Source organism: Protopterus annectens, chromosome 6.part0 (genome assembly GCF_019279795.1).
Source record: "Protopterus annectens isolate FY-2018-M chromosome 6.part0, PAN1.0, whole genome shotgun sequence".
NCBI classification, from domain to species: Eukaryota; Metazoa; Chordata; order Ceratodontiformes; family Protopteridae; genus Protopterus; species Protopterus annectens.
The window spans coordinates 1802284594-1802300599 of record NC_056737.1 but is presented as its reverse complement, the minus strand read 5'-3'; the positions used below and the strand labels follow the sequence as shown (position 1 = coordinate 1802300599).

Here is a 16006-nt window from a genome sequence, read left to right as displayed (position 1 = left end):
AAAAAAAAAAGAAAAATCCAACAAAACATGCATTTTTACTACATTGGTAATTTTGCTTTTGAAAATACCAGCTGTATCAGAATTTAGCAAAGAACAAGCTCACTGTTGATCAACTCTGAGGGGAAAAGCAGTTCTACAAAATCATTTTTCAGTACTAAATTAATTAGAAATTGATATTGCTTGCAATACTAGTTGCACACATTGAAGTCTGAGAAAGTAATGCATTGTGACTGCTACTGGACTAGGAACATCCAAGAGTAAAGCAGATGGGTGCAGCCTTGATTGTATACAACCGCACATCACTACTTACAACAGCTTAGACTTTAAGTATTATTGCTTTATACACAGCATTTTCAGCACTAATAGCTGTAGCCTTAAACAGTGGAGGGCACATATCCACCATGTGCAGAACATTCAACACTATGAATTAGCTCTTACCTGCAGAGTATGGCATGAAAGTGAAGGATTATCCAGCCCAAGTTATGCAGAGAAGATCCAGGAGGTCAGTAAGAGATATCTGTAGCTGAACAATGTAAATGTAAATCAGTAACAGAGTTTAAAAAGGAAGGGCACAATAAATGTTAGAAAGCGAGGAAGGACAGCTTCAAAAACAAGAACTGGAAGAAGAAAAAGAGAGGAGGTGCTGGAGAGGAGAACAGTGGAGAGGAAGAATTGGAGACAGAAAGAGAGGAGACAGTAGCAGAAGAGAGGTGAGGGGGAAGAGAAATAGAGAAGAGGGGAAAAAGGGGCAAAGAGCAGAAAAGAGGAGGAGGTAGTAGAAGACAGGAGAGGGTGAAGGAGCAGCGGTAGGGAAAGATGGGGCAAGTAGAGGTGAATAAAATGGAGAGGAAAATAGAGAAGACAGTAACACTACAAGATCATATAAGAGAAAGGGACTTAGATAATGACTTTACTACCCTATGAGGCACTGAGGGAAAACAGAATAGTTGGGAAGGTGTGGTGATGGTGTATGTCAAATCGGAGATTCATTGTTTGTAGTGAATTGCTGAGAGAAAATAAAGAAAAGGGCAGGAACTATCAGGAAGAATACAGGTGGAAAGCACGCTGCCAAAGTAAGCAGATAATGACATAGAAGTTACAGAAGGAGAACTGATGGAGAGACACCATATACAATATATTCCCCATGCTGCATCTTTAAGTGATGGCAACCAGCATACAGGAAAGAATAAGAAAATGGGACAGTAACAAAGAAGTTATAATAACCCAGTCTGTCAGAAGTAGAACAGAACTTTAGTATTTTAATGTGATTTTGTGAGTGACACTTCAGTTTGAAAAAGTTTCTTCTAAGGGATGAAAGCACTTCAATGGCAAAGCAAATAAACTGTGGCACTTAGTTATCTTCAGCATTGCTGTCATCATTTGGGATTGCATTACAGATTTTTAATGGCATGTAACACACAGGTCAAATACAATTTACCAAATCAAGTAGCTAAAAAAACAAAATTGCCACACGGTGTAACAATATCAGCAGTGAATAAAATGTTTTTCTCCCATATAGCTAAATTCATTGTCATCCTGCATATGTAGCAGGAAACATAATTTATCCTGTTTCCAGAACTGGCCATAAACATGTATCGCTCAAAGCTGAAGGACAGCATATGGTACTACTAACCACTTTACTTCCTATTTACCTCATGAGAAATTATTTTGATTTTTCTAAAATTTCACTAACTTAATGCAGAAGATTGCCATTTTAATTATTTAATAGTTGGAAGGCAAGCCTGGGGTGGGAAAAGAGTGTTAAACGGCCACAGGCAGCTCTCCTTCAGCAGAAAGATTGTTTTGGGCTTCTGTCAGAGCAGACATTCCACTAGTAGACTAGAGGAAGGCTACATGTAGACTATTTAGTTTCAGCATGTGCTGGAGAAGGGGGGCAGTTGTCTTTCAGTAGCATTCATGTCATCCCACATGTGGCATGTATGACTCATCAGTGCACTCTGCAGCCCAAGTTACGGGTGCTCCTTCCACTGTCCACATTCTGTCTTCCTTCTGCTAAATTAAAAATCCACAACCCAGACGCTATACTCATGTCACGTTTCCCAGATCCATGAGCTTCAACAGGGGAAAAAACAGGAGGTCAGCTAAATGGAGGTGGTTGCCAAAAATAAATGAATAAATAAGAAATAAAAAAATGGCAAGACCATCACAAAGGCTACTTTTCACCTTGTAGCCATGAGTTTGGTATACTAAATCTCCATTTACCTGTTGGGAGGTGGTTAGCAAGTCACTTCAGTACACGGTACTCCCATATCACCACAGAAAAGAGGCAGTTTTATCTCAGTGGGTATCCAAGATTTAGTTATTATTTATTACTTTTGTTCACCTGGAAAGTCTGCCTAGGCACAAGTCCTATTTTCAGCAGAGACCAGGGGAGAAATAAGTAGAAAACAGTTTCACAAGATTAACACAATATATGTATATACAGGAACTAGTAATGATATGAGTGTTAATAAAAAATAATAAATGTACATACATAGAATAGTAAACATACATATATGGGGTAGTAAATGAACATACATAGAATTATAATAATATGACATTATTGAAAACATGACAGACAAATGAAAACTGCAGTAAAGTATTAGTGAATAACAAACCTGTACAAGTCTAGTTACTATCAAATGGAATCAGCTGACAGTAGATATTGAGTAGGGGGCAGTAAAGTAGTGAAGAAGTGTAGATGATAGTCAAATAGTTAGAGATTGTGAAGAAGTAACTATAGTATGGTCAGTTATATGTAAGAATTGTGAAACTAAGGGTTTAGAGAATTATCCACGAGCATTATATGTACAGACCTGACAAATGAGTAGGTTAATGCAAAGATAAATATACAAAAAAGAACTTGCAAAGTGTTGCAATAAAATCCAAAGCTGCCAAGTGGTGAATCCCAAAGAGAACTTCCTTTATTGAAACAAATACAGGCTTTAAGTGCTTTCGGCCATGAAAATGGCCTTCATCAGAAACACCCATAATCTCATTGGAAAACATTTAAATACCCTTCAGTAACAAAATATTACTATTCAATTAACCAATTAATATGTTTTACACAAATAACATAAATAACATAAACTAAAAGCATTACTACAAGACACTTATAAAAACTGCAGTTCTACTTGCGTTTATTGTACTTTGCTTTTCTGCATAAAACAGCTTTATAATTCACCCCACTATTAAGATCAGGTTTGTTATAAGCATTGAGCAGAATCTGCCATTTAAGCTCTTTATATTCAAGCTCTCCTTCTTTGTCCACATTAAAATCAGGAGAAACATAGTCTATTACTGAAAACAAAATGGGTGAACACTTGGAACATTCTGATGTATGTCTAAACAATGCATTATTGTAATCTTTCTTTTTTATTCCATAATAATGTTCATAAATTCTCCTTTTCAGTGATCTATTGGTTTTTCCTATGTAGAAGGAATTACATGCTGGGCACTTTGCCATGTATATCAGAAATTCTGAACTGCATGTAAACCTACCTGGCACTGTAATGGTTTTTTTCATAGGTACTTACTTCTACATAAGGTCCCTCTGCTATAAATCTGCACTCTTTGCAGTCTAAACACTTATGCATACCCCTTGGAATCGTCACTGAATAAGCATAAACGCTTACAATGGTGCATTCCCTATTTTAAGTTTTGTTTGGAAGTGCAAAGCGTGCTGAAGGGCTTAAAAGTCAACAACAAACCAAGTGGCATGTTTGGTTCAGCATTTTTAAATAAATGAAACCAGGTATGTGAAGAAACCGGCTTAAGGTTAGTAGAACTTCTTAAGGAAAATCAGAAAGATGAAGAAAAGAGGCTGGGCAAGTGGATAGAAGGTTTACTGGACGAGTTAACTTTGGCAGCTCCAGTTCAAGAAATTCAAGATTTCATGAATAAAATGCAAGAAAAGATAGAAAATGTAAGTTCTTTTTTAAAACTTAATAAAGAGAAGAAAGTCAACAGAGATCGCATTACAGACAATGAGAATACTAGCAGTACCACCTTAAATGGCAGACAGGAAGTGGAAGAGGGTTTCAGGGGAAACACCCCAACACAAGTAACTGTTGAACAGTCTGTGAGGCAAGCGTTCAGTGATAGTGAAGTGCAAATGACAATCCCAGTAAGATAGTTAGCAATTTATTATGAATGGAAGGTGCAAGAAAAGAGACTAGGGAAGGAGAAGAAAGGGCGAAGCAGGACAAGAACTGGCAAGTGGCCACGCCCTTAGACTTCACAGTTGACGGTGAAGCTGTCAAAGGAATTACTAATAATAACCGGAGGATTTTCGTAGCAAATAAAGATGTTGAGGCTGCAGTGAGAGAAGAACCCATATGCATTAACAAAAGGGCTAGGAATTTTAAAGAGATTCGAGAAAGCAAACATGCACCCAGTAATAACAGAATTAAGGGTATGTATAAGTGTTTAGACTGCAAAGATTGCAGATTTATAGCAGAGGGACCTTATGTAGAAGTAAGTACCTATGAAAAAAACATTACAGTGCCAGGTAGGTTTACATGCAGTTCAGAATTTCTGATATACATGGCAAAGTGCCCAGCATGTAATTCCTTCTACATAGGAAAAACCAATAGATCACTGAAAAGGAGAATTTATGAACATTATTATGGAATAAAAAAGAAAGATTGCAATAATGCATTGTTTAGACATACATCAGAATGTTCCAAGTGTTCACCCGTTTTGTTTTCAGTAATAGACTATGTTTCTCCTGATTTTAGTGTGGACAAAGAAGGAGAGCTTGAATATAAAGAGCTTAAAAGGCAAATTCCGCTTAATGCTTATTTATAACAAACCTGGTCTTAATAGTGGGGTGAATTATAAAGTTCTTTTGTGCATAAAAGAAAAGTACAATAAATGTAAGTAGAATTGCAGTTTTTATAAGTCTTATAGTAGTGTTTTTAGTTTATGTTATGTTATTTCTATAAAACATATTAATAGGTTAATTGAATAGTAATATTTTGTTACTGAAGGGTATTTAAATGTTTGCCATTGGGATTATGGTGTTTCTGATGAAGGCCATTTTCATGGCTGAAAGCGCTTAAAGCCTTCATTTGTGTCAATGAAGGAAGTTTTCTTTGGAATTCAATAATTGTCAGCTTTGGATTTTATTGCAACACCATGCAAGTGCTTTTTTGTATATTCAGATTTGAACCTTCACTTGTACAGAGGCATATTTTCAGTTTGTCTTTCATTAATACAAAGATACTTACATCTTCATTGCTTATTTCCATTTTTTGAGACAGGATGTGCAGAAGGCAGCAGGTACATTTCTAACATCACAGTCTTTCAACATAAGGTTTGAGAGCATCAGTTCTCACATCTCTCTTTTAACTGCATTTACTACACAACTCTAAACAGCAAATGATATTAAACAGCTACACATGTTGCATTAAAAATAAGCACTGAAAAATCAACATTTGCTGTTTCTTCATCAGTAATTCAAAAGTAGCACACTCCTGTGAATTAGTGACCGAAGTCTAAAAAAGCCTTTTAGAGAAGGATATTAGATGATTGCATCCCTAGGGAAGGGTACACCCTTTTTGTTACAGATCTATGATTATTTCATCTCAGTATCTTGTCATTTGGCAAATAGTTTTATGTGAGATTTTAGCCATACTGTCCAGCTCTGTCAGCTATATGCCTTTCAATATGCATTAAAGTTGCTGACTTTACTTTCAGTCCCATGTGCAACAACCTTTTCAGTGTATATGTCCATGCAAAACATTATATTGTCGATAAACCACACCATACTTCCTCTTGGCTGAGGGAATTTTAAACTTACTATAAGACAATTACATTGTTTGATGATTTTTCAGAACATCTTGGTTTTAGAATAAATCACATTCCACAGGTTAGCTGCATAAGAAATAGCACTGTGGTCTTTAGCAGATTCAAATCCTCTCTGAATTGAAGACATCAGTCTATGCTTACCACGTGCTTTCAGTGAATTGCAGGCACCAGTCTCTGCTTACCATGCGCTTTCAGCAAATTGCAGAGATCAGTCTCTGCTTACCATGTGCCTTCACTTCTTCACAGATTTGGATGAATAGTTCCATGAACAGTAAACTGATTGAAAACAAAGTTATCAAATAATTTTTGAAGCAGTCTGTCTTTCTTTGGAGGATATCTCCCACACTACCTGTAGAATGTGACTTTACCACTCAACTCAATATATTCAGGAGTGAGGTAGTTGTACCTCTGTTCAAGGAAAGACCCAAGCTGCAATGACCACCTTTAACAAATGCACCTTTTGTCCATGTGCTATTATTCTAACACCTGTCTGTCAATAGCTGCCATGTTCCTCTATGCCTTCTCAGACTATATACTTCAACTGTCATTTATGCCAGCCATTGTCACTGTTCTCAAATTCCCTGTGTTCACTGCATGTAAAACATTTTTCTTATTATTGTAATTTATCATTATATTATCTGATAGATTCTTTAGTGCATGCAACATGTGTTTTGTTTCATTCATGCTGAATTGCCCTTTTGCTTAATAAAAATTTGCTGTTAGCCCTTTTTTTTGCTGTATATCAATATAGATATTTTTACAGTCCATCTTATCAAGCACTTAGACATTTCTTTCATGACTGATGTTTTTCTCCCAGGCAGATTTCTGAAGTTTGGATTATAAAGCTGTTTTTATATGCATCATACTCCAGTACTCTTTTCAATCATAGTCTAAGCACCAGCTTCATCCCAGTCAAATGAAAAATGACCACTGTTATGGCCTTGCACAAAGGTGTTGCTCCACTGACCCCAGGAACTATAGACCTATTAGCCTGACTAGCCGTATCTGCAAATCCATGGAGCGAATCATCATGGACCTTATCAACAAAGATATAGGTAATCTCCAAACACGTGACCCTAATCAGTTTGGATTTGTCAAAGGGAGATCATGCTTGTTAAACCTGGTGAACTTCTTTGAGACAGTCACCAAGGCCCTGGATGAGGGGAAGTCTATGTATACAGCCTACCTACACCTAGCCAAGGCATTTGATGCTATCCCCCACTTAGGCATCATTGACAAACTCATTCAGCTAGGTATCAACTCTTATATTGTTAGATGGATCACTAACTGGCTCACTGATAGAACCCATATAGTCAAAATAGGGGAATCGACCTCCAACAGCAGACCTGTGATGTAACACGGGGATCAGTCCTGGGACCTCTACTGTTTGCAATCTATTTCTCTGAAGTACAAGCAAAAACTAAATGTCTGGCTGACAAAGTTTGCTGATGACTGCAAACTGGGAGCAGTCATAGAATCTCCAAATGATGTCAACATCCTACAATAGGGTCTTAAACAAACAAATGATCGGTGCCAAAGTCATGGCCTTAAGTTCAATGCAAAAAATATATTATCATCCCTTTTGGTAAGAGTGATGGTCCTGATAACTACTACATCAATAGCAACACCTTAAGTACATATTCAGTGGTAAGAGACCTGGTCACACATGTTGACAGTAACCTTACCTTTGACCACCATGTCTCCACAGTGATAAGAAGGGCATTCTGTATTACTCATCTCATAAGTAAAGGCATTGCCTACAGAAAAAAAGAAGTTATAACCTCCCTGTACACTTCCCTCATCAGGCCAATAATTGAGTACAACACCCCTTTTGGTATGTGCCTTTCCAAGAGCCTTCAGCAACTGGAGAGACCACAAAGGTTTCTCACAAGGAAAATTCAAGGTATTCAGCATCTGTTCTGTGTGGATCAACTGAAATCACTGTCACTTTATTCTGCTTCATACAGACTACTCAGAGGTGATTGCTGCTTTGCATATAAGGCAATCTCTGACCCTGCTTTATTGGAAATGCTGTATATCTGTAAGTCAAATGGTACACGGGTCACTCACTCTAAAGACCTTAACCTGGTATGTGACATTAATAGAACCTGCTGGATGGACAGATTTGTCTCCCAGAAGTTACCACAACTTTGGAACTGACTTCCACTTCATGTCAAACAGAGCACCGCATTGGCCCTCTTCAAATGCAGTCTGGATGACTAGATGGGTAACTGTAAATTCACACCCTTGGACAGGAGCAATAGGAGCTGATTGTGGAAATAAGAGTAGAACTTAGCTAGACTTGTAAGGGCCATAGGGCCATTAGCTTAGTAACTTCCTGTCATCCTATGATCTTTTATAATCCTCCACTAGTCTGCATATATTGAATTACTTGGGTTCAATTAGACACTAGAGTGACTACATCTACAAACAGAGCATGTCTGTAAATGTCAACAAATGGATGCAAATTAGATGCATTACAGAGTTTGTAATATATATTTTGAAGAAGAGAATGAGGTGAAGGAAACTATTCATCCAACAGAAGTTAAAGATCTAGGTGAGAATGATTTATCCACAATAGTAGAGAGAACCATCATAAATATAATGGATTTGGGAACTTTAAATGGAAGGACTGAGTTAAAAGTCTGCAGTAGCTAAACAAGATGAAGGAGAGTAATGTGTTTGGGAAGAACAATGGCTGCTATTTTTCTATATTGCCTCCCCATAAAAAGTGCCATAACTTAAGAAGTTCATACTATGCAGCACTGCAACACACACCTGCATTCCATATGCTTCAGTTAATTTTATTTTCTAAAGGTAGCTGGCATCCCCTTAACCCTATCTCTTTTTAGAACTGCCTAGACAGTAGTTAAAGAGGGTGCCAAATATTGTTTAAACACAATTAAATGAAAATGCAGTTTGCTGATGTGATTGATACAGTTTATTGGAGATATGCAACCTGAAACCTAGAAAGAGATCTTTTCACTAAACAATTTATGTGAAGCATAGATACTGAAAAATTATTTCTAATAATGCATAAAGAGAAAGAAGAAATATGAAATCAGAGATGGTGAGTGGAAGCAGGGAGTAAGTACCCAGAATATCAGAAAGTGCACTGAATAATAGCAGTGTTGGATGGGAGAGAGGGAGAGTGCAGAAAGAGCAAAGGAATGCAGGACAGAACATGGTGCATAGGGTTAAGAGATTATTTTTTTATCTTAGAGCTTTATTTTGCACAGGTTATTTTCAGAGAAGTAATAACAGAAGTGCAGTATTTCAAACGTTAGCAAACAACATCTTTAGTAAAGATTCACAAGCTACAACCATCTTCATTTCAGCTACCTGGTAATGATTTAAGTTAATGAACATGATGTAGCAGGTGCAATGAGGTGTTTTTCTGGTGACAGTAGTAATATGATGCATTGGATTTACAGAATTGGTAGTACCAATGAATGGCGCAGTATGGGTAGGTTTTGGAGCCATCTGCTACTTTGAGGGTTATCAGTAAAGGGGTCACAAAATACGCTATCTGCCAAAATAGATTAGCTTCTGCACAATTCTGTATGGCAAAGAAAAGTCTGTACTATTGTAATTGTAAGTACCCCATGCAATAGTTTAATTACTTCCTTTGTTTTATTTATTAAGTTTTGTAGACCAGGTTAATATCATTGTGCTTAGGTCTGGAGCACTAGGAAACTTCCCTTCTGTCGATGTAGATCCAACTAGAGGCATGCTAGGTGAGTATATATTAGATAACGGACTGCACAACAAACAGATAAAGACAAAAAAGTACAGAGAAACTTATTAGGGACCTGGGGACCCAAGTTGATAGCAATCTCTCCTTTGAAAACCACATTGCCAAAGTGGTTAGAAAGACCTTCTACATAGCCCACCTCATCACGAAGGGTTTCACATCTAGATCAAGAGAGGTAATCGTGCCCCTTTATTCATCCCTCATCAGGCCCATCATAGAATACAATGCCCCTTTTGGGATGTACCTTACCGACACCTGCAGCAATTAGAAAGACCCCAAAAGTATCTCACCAAGAGGATCAAGGGTCTCAAACAGATGCCATATGCTGCTCAGTTAAAAAAACTCCAGCTCTACTCAGTTGCATACCACCTACTTCGAAGCAATCTATGCCTGACATACAAAGCTATGTCAAATCCAGAATTAATGGACATGCTCCACCTCAGTAAATCTAAATCCCTTAGAGCCACACGCTTGAGGGACTTGAACCTCAGCACAGAAATAAATAGAACTTGCTGGAGGGACAGGTTCATAACCCAGAGGCTCCTTTCGCTCTGGAAAAAGAATTCCAGTTCATGTTAGGCAGAGCACCTCACTGAATCTCTTCAAGAAGAATCTTGATAGGTGGATGTGGGATCGTAGGTTTGTCCCAGGGATTACTCCCGTGTCACTATTAGACAGAGGCACAGTAAACTAAACCTTAAAAAGGGCACAGTATACTAAAATCAAGGGGTGGCGTAAGCCATACAGAATCGGGCTAGGCTTATAATTGCCCCAGGGCAGACAGCCTAGTATGAACCTATGAACCTATAAAGGAAAACGATTGAAAACAAGGCAACACAGACAGTGATGGATTATTAATGCATTAGATGCTAGATCTGATGGAGGTAGCAAAATTACAGGCAGAACTTCCTGAGAAACTGTAGTTGGACTGGATGGAATAGAGTTACAACCAGCTCCAGTAGAGATGCAATAGAGATTATGAAGGAGATGAAAGATAAGTTCTGGAAGTACTCTAAGAAACAAATTTATATAGAATGTCTCAATTCAAGGCAGCAGTATGAGAGAAGATTTTGAATATAGCAAAACAGCTATCCACATGCTCTCCTGAAATAAAACAGTCATGAAATTAAAATAACATGAGTAGGAGAATGATATGCACTCAGAAGCAATGTATCAGATTGCTTTATATTTAGGAATAAAGGCCACCTCCAGCAGGTATTAGGTATAAAAGAGGTGCTTGTATATTTGGATGTGAAAACTATGGAAATGAGTATGTCATACTACTTCTGAATCATTTTATACATTTTGAAAAGCAAGTAAAGTCAATCTAAAAGTTACTTGTAAAAAGGGATCATGGAATACCCTATATACAAATAATATTTAACCTCTTATGTAGAGGTAATGCAAGATATATAAATTTAGACATTTGCAATTTTCTTATATCACATATTTTGAATATGGGTTATTGTCTTGGTAAATTTTCTTTGCCCACTCTCAAAGCATTTATGTTAAATCTTACAACAGATATAGAATGCATGATTATACTCAACTATAGGTCTATTGTAAGTGGTGTGCAACGGATTCCTATTGAGTTATCGAATTACTGAAACTTCAAACCTGAAAACATTGAACACAAATGTTTGAAGTTTCAGCAATTCAAATAAAAAAAAAAACAGCTCAATAACTGTTGTAAGTAGGGGGGCAAGGGCCCCTGTACCCCCCACACTCCCCGCTCTTTAAATATACCAACTCTGAGATCACACTACAGTGCAGTAAAGGGAAATACTCCCTTTCCACACTGTAGTGCAGTCTCAGAGTTGGTATATAGAGTGGGGGTGTGGGGGGTTTAGGGGGCTTGCCCCCCTGCTTACGACAGTTACTTTTTGTCTGTTGTTGCTTGTTTTTTTTTGTGTTTTAAATTATAAAACTTTGAACATACAAGTTCAATCTTGTGGTGTTTACAGTTTTATAGTTTCAATCACGTAATAGGAACCTGTGTACAACACAGTCAACTACTGTCTCTAGAGTTAATATTCTTAAGCCCAGTTCCAGGTTGTTGCATAGATTTACATTTTATTGTTTCAGCAAGCTTTCCAAAAGAGAGATTCTTCGTAATCAAGACAAGTAGATTGTTGAAAATCTCAGTTTCCTTTAAAGTTGATGATGGAATTGATCAGGGAAATAATCCTACATTTTTCAAAGTACATTACTGAGCTTTTATGTTTACTAAACTTTGACTATCAGCTTCTGCCCAAGTACTAATTTCCAAAATATAGCTGTTCAGGATTAAAGCATCATCCTTGATGGTTATCATGAAACCAATCTTTAGAATACTAGCATACTTGCTTATAAAACAATGTTCTTTGGAAAGGTTGCAAAAACAAAATTGATGGGACACAAAACAGATTCCTATGACACATCAACAGTGACTTGGAGGAATTCTGAGTTTTACATTGAATGTCAACTGGTGACAATCTTCCACATAGCCAAGACATAACCCATCTTCTAAGGTACGAGTTGAATTTTTTGCCTTTAGCATTGCCTTATGAATAACAAAGTGGAATAAAAAAAACTGCCTTGGTCATAAATAAGTACAGTATACCAGATGTTATGCCTTCATCTCCAGCCCAGGAGATCTGCACATAAAATTAAATCAAATTTATCGGTGTTGATCTCCCTTGGAACTGAAAAATATCTAATAGCCGTAGTTCATTTTATCAGGCCCATACACATATTTATTTAATACACTGCTCAGTGTTTTCATATCAGTATCACTGTTAAAAAAAAAGATAGGGAGCATCTGATTCAATACAATTCCATAATTATTTTTCTCAGAATTTTGATTATTACTACTGAGATGAACAAAATAATAATCAAATTTATTTGCTTTTGAATTAATACCATGCTGTATATCAGTGAATTGTTCGCCTTCAGTATATTAATTATATTTTGGATTCTAATATTTCAAAAATTATACCTGTAACAGATCTTATTAGATTTATCTTCCATTATTTTGTTCATAAGATGAGGAATATTCAATAGTTTTAACTTTCAGATTTCTACTTACCCCAGTCAGTTTCTTTTTTTGTAATAAGTAGGACATTTCTTGCATATTTTGAAGACACTTTTCATATTATTATGTAATTATTTGAGGTACTGATAAACACTGACAGTTGAATCATCACTCTGTTGTATTACATTTTCAAGAGTAGAATAACCATAATATCTATATTTTCAGAGGCATTCAAAGGACCAGTCAGTATTGTTTAATAAGTGATAAGTTGTTTGGTAATTGACCTTAATAAAATTTAACTGATTTGAACAAATTGTATAAGTGAAGAGTTTTGTTATCTCAAAAGTTAGAGTATTATGATCTAAAGAGCTTAACAGCAGACTAATTGACACATTATGGATCTTATTTGTGATATTTGTGAAAATGGCATCCAATATATCATTCCCTCTGGGGGTTACTTGTACTAATTGATATAAACATTAAAAAGATAACATACTTAAAACTAAACTACTTGGAATATATGCCTTTTGCCTGATAAAGTTTTCTAGTTGATATTGGGGTTTAGCAGACTCTTTAATAAGGAAGAGAATTATGACAGTCTATAACGAGCTATTGTGTATCTCATATTCATGCCATTGATTCATTGCAGTTTTTTAATGAGGTATTATGTGCAAAGCTTGAAAAATAGCTCAGTTGTGTAAAAGACTAAATAAAAAAGAAAATAGCATTACATGATTTGGTGTGGTACTACAGATGTTGATAGATAAGGAGTATATTTTTGAAGAGATGTGAAATTGGCTTTCAAGAGTTTTACAGGAAAATGGAGAGCTTTACGAGTGAGCAGGACATTCTATATGGTAGTTTAGTACTCAGCATGTATCTTCAGCATTTATATCAAGTTGTGAAGAGTCCTTTAACTGGTGTTATGCTTTTATACATATTAACCTGAAACAGATAGCATAACTTAAGCAGTTTATATTATGTGCCACTGGAGAATGTTCCTGTAGACTACATTTTCTGTTCATTCCATCCGTAAAGGGGCTAGTACTCCCCTTAATCCCCTACTATATCAGAACTAGCTGGGTGTGGGTTGATGGAGACACCAGTTCATCTTATAAGTGGAATTAATTGAAAACACAGTGTGCCAATCTTGTTGATTGGGGATAGACTTCCAGAAGAACAAACATTCCAGTCTGAAAACTGTGTGAATGATGTGATAATTCCAACCTCAAATCAGCTTACTAAGAAAGAAGGGATCAGGATTGGTGAAGATTTTAGCATTTAACATTAGTGCAAATGGAGCTTTGTTTGATATACCCCAGCCTGGAAATTATTCAGTTAACTAGCTGGGTAATAGAATTTTGATACAATTGTGACACCAAAAATTGTACAGAACTTTGATAAATTAACTGTAATTCCATCACTTAAACATCTGGTTTCAGAATCTGCTGCCACACCAATAAAACATTTTTGCAGTAAATGTTCTCCACCTGTAACCCTGCACTCCTGATAATGTATAAATGTGCAAGTAAACTTACCACAACAGTAGATTATTTAAGAAATCACTGTTGCGAAAGCCTAAGCTGTTTGGGTCCTACCCCCATTGAACTGACAGCTTTACAAAGCTAAATGGCTCTGTTCATGGATTCAAGCTGTACTGAGCTCAAGAGGAGCTCCAAAAAAGGACAACTGGAACACCAAAATACTCAAAGCTTTATTTGCCAGAAAAGGAAGACAAGACCCCTGAAAGTAACAGTACTAGGAAGCATACAAAAAGGTAAACCATATACTCAGGGTATATATATATATATATATATATCCACACCCTAGAAATACCAAAAACTATCACCTAAACAAGGTTGCTGGAGGAGGAATGGGGTGGTTATAGCAAGAGTGATCTACTAGAACATCTACTACTAAGACTACTGAAGCTCCAGGAGAATGGTCCTAGCAAAGCCTGTTCTAGACCTGGAAAAGGAGTCCAGTTTGTGCAGCTTTATAAAAGTATGTACAGAGGACCAGTTGCTGCCTCTAGAATTCTTATAGAGTCCAGTCCTTTTCAGAATGCCACCAAAGAAGCAAAACTCCTAGTGAAATGGGCTGTAACCCTGCCAAGAAGTGTCTTATTATGGTGAGTAACAGAATGAGAAGATCATCAGCAAATAACTTACTTTGATGATGGTTGCCCTTTACTCTTGCCATCATAGGAGAAAACCAGATGGTCAGACTTTCTGAATGCTTGAGTTTATTTCTAGGTTTTTCTGAACTGCCTGTGAACATCCAGAGTATGAAGAATCTTTTCTTCTTTGTTTTTGGATTAAGGAAGGAAGACAGAGATTCATAAATTGGCTCAAGATAAACTCTGAAACCACTTTAGACATAAAGGAAGGGTTAGTTCTCAAAGAAACCCTGTCCTTGTGAGAAATGAAGCACGGTTGACTCACTATATGCGCTTGTTACGCAGATGCTCTCATAGTAGAAGTCAGAAGAGTGAGCAAAACAGTCCCGAATGTGAGGAACCTCAATTTAGCCTGATGAACTGGTTCAAGTGGAAAAAAGAGTAAGATTTTCAAGAACAAAGTTAAGATCCTAAGGAGAAGCCACTTGTTTTCTAGGCAGTTGGATATGCAGCTCCCTTTTCAAAAACTCATTTACTTGAGTATGGTTAGAAGGGAGGGGGTCTAAGGGCATACAAGCAGAAATGGCCAAAAATTCATCTTGACAGAGGAATAAGAAATGGCAGAGGACTGTAACTACACACAAATAATCAATAATCAGAGGTCTGAAAAATGTATTGGTTCTTGGACTGGCACCTACTAGAAATATGATTTCCTAGTCACATTTTCTCACCTCCTTCAGTCCTTGCTGCATGACCTTAGGAAAAAAGGTGCTCAAAATATATGAAAATTCTATTACGCAGCTTAACTGAAGAATTTCCAGGCTGCAGTGATTAAACGACCCCTGTCTTGTGTGAGCAAATCCATTTTAAGAGGATGCCTGTAGTAATTGCTCTTAGCCAGACTGAAAAGAAGGGACAAACACTGGTACTTGGACCAAAAGAAAGTGACCCCAACAATTTTTGGGGAACCTTTCTGGATCTTAAGAAGAAACCTGGACATCAGTGGGAAGTGTAGAATAGCATACTCTCTCTGATGGAAATGAGAAGGCATCTGTCTTCCAAGTCTGTTTGCAAAGAATCTTGGAGAAGAATTTCCTTATTTATTTATTCTGAGAGGAGGCAGGCAGCTCTCTCTGAGATATTCCCCACAGCTGGAACAAATCTTCAAAGATCTTGAGATGAAATTTACATTCAAAAGGATCATGCTTAGCTTGTCTGCAATCAGTGTTACATCTCATGAAATGTGTGAAGCCTCAAAAATCAAACTGAGATGAGTCAGCATCTCCCAGGCTATCATAGCAACTGTGAA

General features: G+C 36.9%; 1 protein-coding gene across 1 annotated transcript in view; it reads left to right on the top strand.

Annotated features, from left to right (window-relative positions):
- Window positions 1-16006, top strand: part of COL5A2 (collagen type V alpha 2 chain) — a 738909-nt gene that overhangs the window by 202615 nt on the left and 520288 nt on the right. The gene's annotated exons all lie outside the window — the stretch shown is intronic.